This window comes from Puma concolor, chromosome E4, assembly GCF_028749965.1.
Source record: "Puma concolor isolate L17-30 chromosome E4, mPumCon1.1.hap2, whole genome shotgun sequence".
NCBI classification, from domain to species: domain Eukaryota; kingdom Metazoa; phylum Chordata; class Mammalia; order Carnivora; family Felidae; genus Puma; species Puma concolor.
In genome coordinates this window covers 68,018,085-68,027,913 of record NC_141683.1, presented here as the reverse complement: position 1 = coordinate 68,027,913, position 9,829 = coordinate 68,018,085, and positions in this window count along the sequence as shown.

The window sequence follows — 9,829 nt, the reverse complement described above, 5'->3', positions numbered from 1 at the left end:
AAGTGGGATTGTTTCCTTATTTTCTCTTCCTGCTGCTTCATTATCGGTGTATAGAAATGCAACCGATTTCTGCTCATTGATTTTGTATCCTGCGATTTTACTCAATTCATTTATCAGTTCCAGAAGTTTTTTGGTGGAGTCTTTCAGGTTTTCTATATAGAGCTGATAATCTGCATTTTATTTTTTTTTTAATTTTTTTAAAGTTTATTTATTTTTGAGACAGAGAGAGACAGAGCATGAACGGGGGAGGGTCAGAGAGAGAGGGAGACCCAGAATCCGAAGCAGGCTCCAGGCTCCGAGCCGTCAGCACAGAGCCCGACCCGGAGCTCAAACTCACGGACCGCGAGATCGTGACCTGGCTGAAGTCGGACGCTTAACCGACTGCGCCACCCAGGCGCCCCATAATCTGCATTTTAAACAAAAGCCGCAAATGAGTCTCCTCATACTCTGAAGCCTGAAGCTACATCCCAGTCCCAGATTTACCCACATTAGCTGCGTGACCACAAGCAAGGCACTAAACTATTATTCTCAGTGAGCTTCTGTATTGGATATTTATGAAAGAGAGTTTGTAGTCATCGGCTTGCTCGGTTTTCCCAACAAGCTGGAAAGTTGCTCAAGGACAGCATCCAGGTGAGGGAATCAGGAGTCTGGTCCACCCTCTCCCTGCCTCAGTTTCTCCCTCTGGGGTGTGACGGTAACACACCCATCACAAGGCTGTCATTGCCTCCATTAGAGACAGAAAAACTAACATTCGGACAAGGACACTAAACTCATCAAAAACTCTGAGTAAAAATACAACACAAGAGAAGTCAATAGAGCTGCATTTTAGACATACCGGGTTTGAGTCTTTCCAGTCCCATCACCTATTTATCAAACACTGAGTGATTGCCGTGTAAACTCGTATGCTTCAGAGGGCACTATCGCGGGGCACCCGAGGGGCTCAGTGAGTTGAGCGTCCGACTCGATTGCGGCTCAGGTCATATTGGGCTCTGCTCTGACAGTGCAGAGCCTGCTTGGGATTCTGTCTCTCGCCTTCTCTCCCTGCCCCCCCCCCCCAATAAATAAATAAAAACTTAAAAAAGGGCAGGATCAAGAATACAAAAAGACAATCCTCAGAGTGGCAGATAATAATTGCAAATCGTACATCCAAACTACGTATAAAGAAGCCTTACAGCTTACTAATAAAATGACAACCCAATCCCACACTGGCAAAGGATCCAAAAAGAGATAAAACAGACCAATAAGCACATGAAAAGATGCTCAACTGCATAGTCATTAGGGAAATGCGACTCAAAATCACAATGAGATACCCCTCCACACCCACCAGGGTGACTAGGACCAAGAAGATAAAACGCGCTGGCAAAGTCGTGGAGAAATTCGAACTCCTGTCCGCGGCGGAGGGGAACGTACAATGGCGGAGCCTCTGTGGTCGTTGCTTAAAAGATTATACACACAATTTCTGTATGATCCTGCAGTTCCACGCCTGGGCGTACCCCCAAAAGACCGGAGGTACTTGTACGCCGTGTTCGTAGCGGCTCTGTTCACAGTAGTCAAGACAGTAGTCCGGAGGCAGAAGCGAGCCAACGGTCCGTCGATGGCGAGTGGATAAACAACGTGGTGTGGACACAAAATGGAATATCGATCTCCACAAGCAGAGAAGTTCTCACGTGTGCTACCACGGGGACGAACTTTGAAGACATTATGCTGCGTAAAATAAGCCAGTCGCGAAAAGACAAATATTGGAGGATTTCCTTCTACGAAGTACCTAGAGCCGACATGTTCACAGAGACAGGAGGGAGAACTGTGGTTGCCAGGGGGAGGGAGGAATCGGGGTTGGCGTGCAGCGGGTACTGAGTGTCAGTTTGGAACGATGAGAAAGTTCTGGAAGTGGATGGCGGTGGTGACGGTCACAGGGCAGTGTGAATGTGCGGAAGGCCACTGAGCCGTGCACCTAAAAGTGGTTCAAGTGGGGGCTCGGTCCGTGGAATGTGCGACTCTTGGTCTCGGGGGTTGTGAGTTCGAACCCCACGTTCGGCATAGAGATTACTTAAAATCTTTATGGGCGCCCAGGTGGCTCAGTCGATTAAGCGTCCAGCTCTTGGTTTCGGCTCAGGTCTTGATCTCACAGTTCGTGAGTTCGAGCCCCATGTCGGGCTCTGTGCTGATGGCACAGAGCCTGCTTGGGATTCTCTCTCTCTCTCTCTCTCTCTCTCTCCGCCCCTCCCCCCTCTCACAAATAAATACATAAACATTAAAAAAATGAAATCTTGGGGCTGGCTTAGTCGGGTGGCTTAGTCGGTTAAGTGTCCAACTTCGGCTCCGGTCACTATCTCACAGTTTGTGGGTTTGAGCCCCATGTCGGACTCTGTGTTCACAGCTCAGAGCCTGGAGCCTGTTTCAGATTCTGTGCCTCCCTCTCTCTCTCTCCCTCTCTCTCTCTCTCTCTCTCTCTGCCCCACCCCCCTTGCTTATGTTCTGTCTCTCAAAAGTAAATAAATAAGCATTTTTTAAAAACAAATTAAAAAAAGGTTACAATGGTAAAGTGTAGATTATGCACACTTTACAACAATAAAAAAAACCGTGTTGCAGAAACAGTGCACGCAGTATGATTCCATTTACAAATATATATGCATAAACTAAAATCCAGAACAACAGGTATCCAATGGTGGTTATCCCTGGATGGTGGAATTATGGGTGATTTTTATTTTCTTTATATCTGTATCACTTTTCTACAGTGAAATTCTTATTTTATAATAAAAGCAGCTATTTTTAAAAGCTATGTCCATATAATGAATATTATTCAGAAATTCAGTACTAATACGTACTACAACATAGCTGAACCTTAAAAACATGCTAAGTGAAAGGAGGCAGTCACAAAAGACCACATATTACACGACTCCATATATTTATTTATATTAAATTTATTTATGTATTTTTGAGAATGCGTGGGGGAGGGGCCGCGCGAGAGAGGGACAGGGGATCCAAAGCGGGTTCTGTGCTGACAGCAGAGAGCCCGATACGGGGCTCGAACTCAACAAACCACAAGATCGTGACCCGAGCCGAAACCAAGAGTCAGACACTTAACTGACTGAGCCACCCAGGCGTCCCTGTATGACTCCATTTATAAGAAATGTCCAGAATAAGTAAATCTACAGAGACAGCAGATCATTGATGGGATGGGTGCTGGGCGGGGGTGGGGAGGTAGAACAGAATAACTGGTAAAGGGAATACGGTTTCTTCTGGGAGTGATAGGGAGGGTCTAAAATTGTAGTGATGTTGGCACAACTCTACCAGAAACCATTGAACTGTTTAAAATTGTACCTCGTAAACAGGCGACTTGTATACGAATTCTATCTCAATAAGGCTGTTAGAAGAAAAACCTTAATTTTGGACTTTTTGGCTTTTTTTGCCATCGAAAATCTTTGGTGGTCACTTTTTACGGAATGCTTTTCTAAGCCACTTAATGGAAATGCAAAGTCAAAGACACTCTGCTGGCAACTTTATTTGACTATTATTTTTTTAAGTTTATTTCACTGGAGAGCGTGAATGGGGGAGGTGCAGAGGGAAGGAGAGAGAGAGAATCCCAAGCAGGCTCCGTGCTCAGCGCAGAGCCCAACTCAGGGCTCGATCCCACGACCCTGGGATCATGACCTGAGCCGAAATCAAGAGTCGGACCCTCAACTGACAGAGCCCCCCAGGCACCCCAAGTGTTGTTTGGTTCAAACAAAATGAAACACAACAGAGAAGGGATCATTAAAGCCATTTCCCAGGGCTGAAGTGAGCTCTGCGTGAGGCCACACAGGTAAGACAGCGGGCCCACATCCCAGCACGCAGACCAGCCCCCTGCCCCCTCTCCCGTGTCCCCTTCCCCTAAATTGTACCCAGAAGGAACCACATGGTGTTTGCCGTGTTTCTGAGACACGACTTCTAAAGACTATGCTCAGTGGACCCCAGGGGACTTACGAAGGTCTCTGTTTCTCAGTCTGTGACATGGAGCCTGGACTAAGGAAAAACAACACTTCCTCGAAGGAACAACGTGGAATAACGCAATCTCTTCCACCAGGTACCTCGTGTAACAGACTATGAAGACGTTATGATAGGTTATCCCATAGGGAGGGCAAGTGGAAAGACCTACTCCCTCCACACACACGAACACACTGTCATTGTCCAGAATTTTCTACAGGAATCGGGGGGACATCCACGAGGGGAGCCCACGAGACCACAGCGACCCAAGGAGGAGTTTCTTGTCACCACAGCTTCCAAACCGGAAGGACTGGACGGCTCAACCCAGTGGCTTTTGGATTCTAACCCAGAAGGACTATCCCTTCAGGTCACATACGTGTCCCCGGCGTGCAAGGACACCCTCGATCAGTGAGCAAAACAAAAAAAGACAACTCCAGTAAACATGACTTTGTTTCTGTTGAGATCACCTTTCCCGGAATGTGTCAGGTCTCCGCTTGGCTTTTGGATAATTCTGTTCTTCCTGAGTAAACACTGACCGTATCCGTTATTAGCTGCCCCCCAGGTAGATACACCTGCTGTCACATCAGCAGGGGTGCTGGGTGGTCCTCAGCTCCCTGATCTAGTAGAATGAGGATCCTGCGTCTGGGTTTTCTTGTAACTCAGAGCTGAGGCTCTCTGGTCGATGTTTCTAGTAGAGTTAAGTAAAATCATGTTGCAGTACATTCGATTATCGAATTATGAGACCCCCCCACCCTCTTTCCAGGCAGGCTCAGGCTCAGGGCCTCTCCCCCTCCAGGTAGTCTCCACACCGGGCCTCTCCAGCAGGAGGCAGATTTCTTTGAAAAAAAGATTCTTTTTTTAATGTTCGTTTTTGAGAGAGAGAACAAGAGAGAGCATAAGCAGGGGAGGGGCAGAGAGAGAGGCAGACACAGAATCCGAAGCAGGCCCCAGCTCCGTCAGCATAGAGCCCGATGCGGGGCTCAAACTCGCGAACCGTGAGATGATGACCTGAGCCGAAGTCTGACGCTTAACCGGCGGAGCCCCCCCCCCCCCCCCCAGGTGCCCCAGAAGCGCCAGATTTCTTACTGGTGCCTCAGTACTTCCAAGAACACAACAGCAGAAGCTACCGGGAGGCTGGGACTGGCCCAGCGTCACTTCTGCCCACATCCTCTTCGTTAAGGCGAGCCACGGGTCAGCTCAGATGCCGGACGAGAGGAGTACATCCTGGGACGCACGGTTCATTGAGGGCCCTCAGTGTAACCGACTCCCACACCTCGGACAGGTGACTTTACCTCTCTAGGCCTCATTTCCTTGTATTAAATGATGGTTATAATTCAACCTACTTGGTTGGATTGAAATGGAAAATAGAAAAGTAAGATACTTAGAGCGTCTCACGTGCTCTTAAGTGACCGGCTGATGGTATCACCCAACGTGCAGGACTCCTGGGTGGCCTCATCGGTTCTGGGTGATTGCCTGATACGCTTATCCCCTCAGTAAATACGGCTGAAGGGAAGACAGTGATTTTTGGATCTGGATGACGCGGGCACGACATAAGGAAGCCCTCACGTTGTATGAGCGAATATACGTTTTCAGGGAGGACACTCACATCCCAAGTGTCATTATGACCGCTTTGTAGCTGGACGAGCCAAGGCCCAGAAAAGTCAAGTAACTTGCCCCAGATCACATCCATTTTCATTCAAGGCACATTTATGGCGCACGTCCTAAGTACAAGGCACGGAGGACAGAAAAGGCCGTGTCTGCTGGAAGCTTCCCATCCAGTGAGCGGGACAGGAGCAAACAGAATGTGCAAACACAGGACGCAGTGCCCACCGTGTGGGGTGGGGGGCGTAGTTATGGTCGGGAAAGGCTTCGGAGGGGATGATGCTGGAGTCGAAACGGAAAAGGGGGCTTCTCTAGGCCCTGCAGGTGGGATGTGGACTCCGGTATAAGGCAAAGAGGTTTGAAACGGCATGGGCCGTAAACGCTGGCCTAGGATGCCTAACCAGGCCATCTGATCCCTAGTGTGCACCTGTCTAGCACCCAAAACGTCCCTCTGGGGGAAATGAGCCAAGGTCATGTAGAAATGAATGGCATAATCTGGGCATGATTCAGTTTTGCTGTGTGTGCGCAAGCAAAAATAGAAGAGAGAAGCTGTCCACTTCAGAACAAGGCTGGCCGAATGGTGTTAAAATGATCTCCTTGGGGGGCGCCTGGGTGGCTCAGTCGGTTAAGCCTCCGACTTCAGCTCAGGTCACGATCTCACGGTCCGTGAGTTCGAGCCCCGCGTCGGGCTCTGGCCTGATGGCTCAGAGCCTGGAGCCTGCTTCGGATTCTGTGTCTCCCTCTCTCTCTGTCCCTCCCCCCGTTCATGCTCTGTCTCTCTCTGTCTCAAAAATAAATAAACGTTAAAAAAAAAATTAAAAAAAAAAAGATCTCCTTGGTCTTTGAGACCCGCATCCCCGCTCGGTCACGCATTCGGCCAGCACGTCCTGGGTCCCGCCCCGACGCCAGGTACTTGCTTGGAGCCGAGAGAGCAAAGGTGAATCAGACGGTGCCCACGGGCCTGCAGATCACAGAACAGGGTGGAGAGGAACAGTGCCCGAGCAGACGGTCACTTCAGTCCCCAACAACACGGGCGTTTCTGCAGGACTGAAGGGCTAGACGACAGAAAGAGCTCAGAGACTGTACGTGGACAGACCTCCAAATATATCGTAGAATGAATCAAAGGTGGATTTTAAGGAATTCCTTCCAGAGGGGCGCCTGCTTAAGCGCCGGACTTCGGCTCAGGTCATGATCTCACGGTTTGCGGTTTTGAGCCCCGCATCGGGCTCCGTGCTGACAGCTCGGAGCCTGGAGCCTGCTTCGGATTCTGGGTCTCCCTCTCTCTCTGCCCCTCCCCTCTTGCAGTCTGTCTGTCTGTCTCTCTCAAAAATAAATAAACATTAAAAAAAATTAAAAAGAAACATAAAAACTGCTAACTGGAGCGCCTGGGTGGCTCAGTTGGTTGAGCGGCCAACTTTGGCTCAGACCATGATCTCACGGTTCATGAGTTCGAGCCTCACGTCGGGCTCTGTGCTGTCAGCACGGAGCCCGCTTCAGATCCTCTGTCCCTCTGTCCGCTCTTCCCCTACTCGTGCATGCGTGCGTGCTCTTTCTGTCTCTCTCAAAATAAAAAAAATAAACATTAAAAAAAAAAAAAAAAAAGCAGACCAGAAAGAAATGTACCAAAATGTTACTAGTAGCTCCCTTTGGTTATTTCATTGTTATTTGGTAGTTGTTGGTTATTTTGTTTCCTTCCTTTCTGGCCCATTGGATTTTAAGCATTAGACTATCTGCACGCCTGTGGAAATGGTTATTTTGCATTTATATAATCACCAGCCGTTACCATTTACAGATTACCCGCTACACATTAGTCACTAGCTCACGCTACCTACACTTTTCTCGCTCAATTCGTGTAACCCATCAAGAGCAGCGGTGTTATTATCCCTCATTTTACTAACGTACCAAGAGTTTACGGAACTTTCTAGGATCGCACAGCCAGTAAACTTACGTTCCTCGTCCCAGAGTGGCTGGAATGGCTCCAGTGTGTCAACAGAACGAGCACAAGCTTTGCAAAGTCTCTCTTCTAGTAAAGCTTCTTCATGGTGCTCATTGATTAATTTAAAAATATAGGGGCACTTGAGTGGCTCAGTCGGTTGAGCGTCCAATTTCGGCTCAGGTCATTTTCTCACAGTCCATGAGTTCGAGCCCCACGTTGGGCTGTGTGCTGACAGCTCGGAGCCTGGAGCCTGCTTCGGATTCTGGGTCTCCCTCTCCCTCTGCCCCTCCCCTGCTCCTGCTATGTCTCTCTCTCTCTTTCTCTCTAAAAAATAAATAAACATTAAAAAAATAATACTAAGGGGCTCCTGGGTGGCTCAGTCGATTGAGCACTCGACTTCAGCTCAGATCATGATCTCTTGGTTCGTGGGTTCGAGCCGCGCACTGGGCTCTGTGCTGATGGCTCGGAGCCTGGAGCTGCTTCGGATTCTGTCCCCCTCTCTGCCCTGCCCCCACTCGTGCTGTGTTGGCTCCTTGATCATGTATTGGTCCTGCTTGATCCCACCCATATTTATTGCATGGATCTTATGTGCAGGACAGAGTGCTCCCAGAGCACTTCCAGAGAGGAGACCTACCTGGACGCTTGGTTGCAAGCATTCTCGGCTTTATGGTGTCACAGGCATGAGCAAACACATGGGTATTTAATAACTATTTGTGCATTCCCTGGCTCCCACCCCCGGGCCTGGAACTTGTCTTCCTCCTATGACCTTAGCCCTTTAGCTCTAATCCTTGCCCTGGGCCTCTGTGTCCAGGAACCACGTTGCATCTCCGTTCACCACCAGCATTTTTGTCCTCTCAAAGTTATTCATTTCTTCCTGCATTGTTCGAATTCCTCTTCTAAAGCATAATTTCTTCCCCAACGAGGCATATGGATTTTTGTCTATATTTAGTTTTTGGCTTTTTTTTTTTTTTTTAAGATTTTATTTGTAAGTGATCTCTACACCCAACATGGGGCTCGAACTCACAACCCTGAATGCGATCAAGAGTCGCATGCTCGGGGCGCCTGGGTGGCTCAGTCGGTTAAGCGTCCAACTTTGGCTCAGGTCATGAATTCACAGTTCAGGAGTTCGAACCCCGCGTCGGGCTCTCTGCTGACAGCTCGGGGCCTGGAGCCTGCTTCGGATTCTGTGCCTCCCTCCCCTCAGTTTCTCCCCTGCTCACACTCTGTCTCTCTCTCAAAATAAAGAAAGATTAAGAAAAAAACAAGTCGCATGGTCCACGGCCAGCCGGGCACCCTGGCTATTTTTTAAATTAAAAAAAAATTTAATTTCTTTAAAGTAAGCTCTATGCATAACGTGGGGCTTGAACACATGACCCCGAGATCAGGAGTCTCATGCTCCACCAGCTGAGCCACCCGGGCTGCCGCTAACTCTGGCTTTTTATTCCCCTCTCGTCCTCTGTTCTCATGTTGTATTTTCTCCTCCTCCTCCTTTAATGTTTATTTATTTTTGAGAGACAGAGGGCAAGTGGGGGAGGGGGAGAGATGGGGGGGACAGAGGATCTGAAGCAGTCTCTATGCTGACAGAAGCGAGCCCAATGCACTGATGAACTTTGAGACAGCGACCTGAGCCGAAGTCAGACGCTTAACCGACAGAGCCACCCAGGCGCCCCGTCCATTGATTCTTTCCTTCATTTATCCCCTGTTTCAGCAAACATTTATTGGGATCCCACGATGTGCAGGAGATGAGGAGTCACAGAGCACTATTGGGGAATGAGGAGAACTTATAGGTCAGATAAAATAGAAGAAGTACACTCCTCTGGGTAGACACAACCCCCAGTCGTGGAGCTTGATTAGGGAAGAGCAGGCTGGATTTCAGCCCTCACTCATCCCCCTGGTTGGGCATCCCCCTTGTGCAGTGTACAAACTCATTAACCGTACATGGAGGCCCGAAGAATAAAGATAAACAGAACATGGGTCCTGACTGCTGGGATCTCAGTCTGCAATGGAGAAACACACAGGCAGGCATACCCACTGTTTTTGATGGTTTATCAAGTTTATCGGAGGTGGCCAAAGAGCACGAGGCATCTGCAAGTAATTGTTATGGGGGCACCTGCGTGGCTCAGTAGGTTGAGCTTTGGCTCAGGTCACGATCTCATGATTCATGAGTTAGAGCCCCACATCCAGCTCACTGCTGTCACTGCAGACCCTGCTCCGGATCATCTGCCCGACCCCCCCCCCCCCCCTCCCCGGCTCGCAGCCTCTCTCTCTCAAAAATAAACATCGGGGCGCCTGGGTGGCTCAGTCGTTAAGCGTCCCACTTCAGCTCAG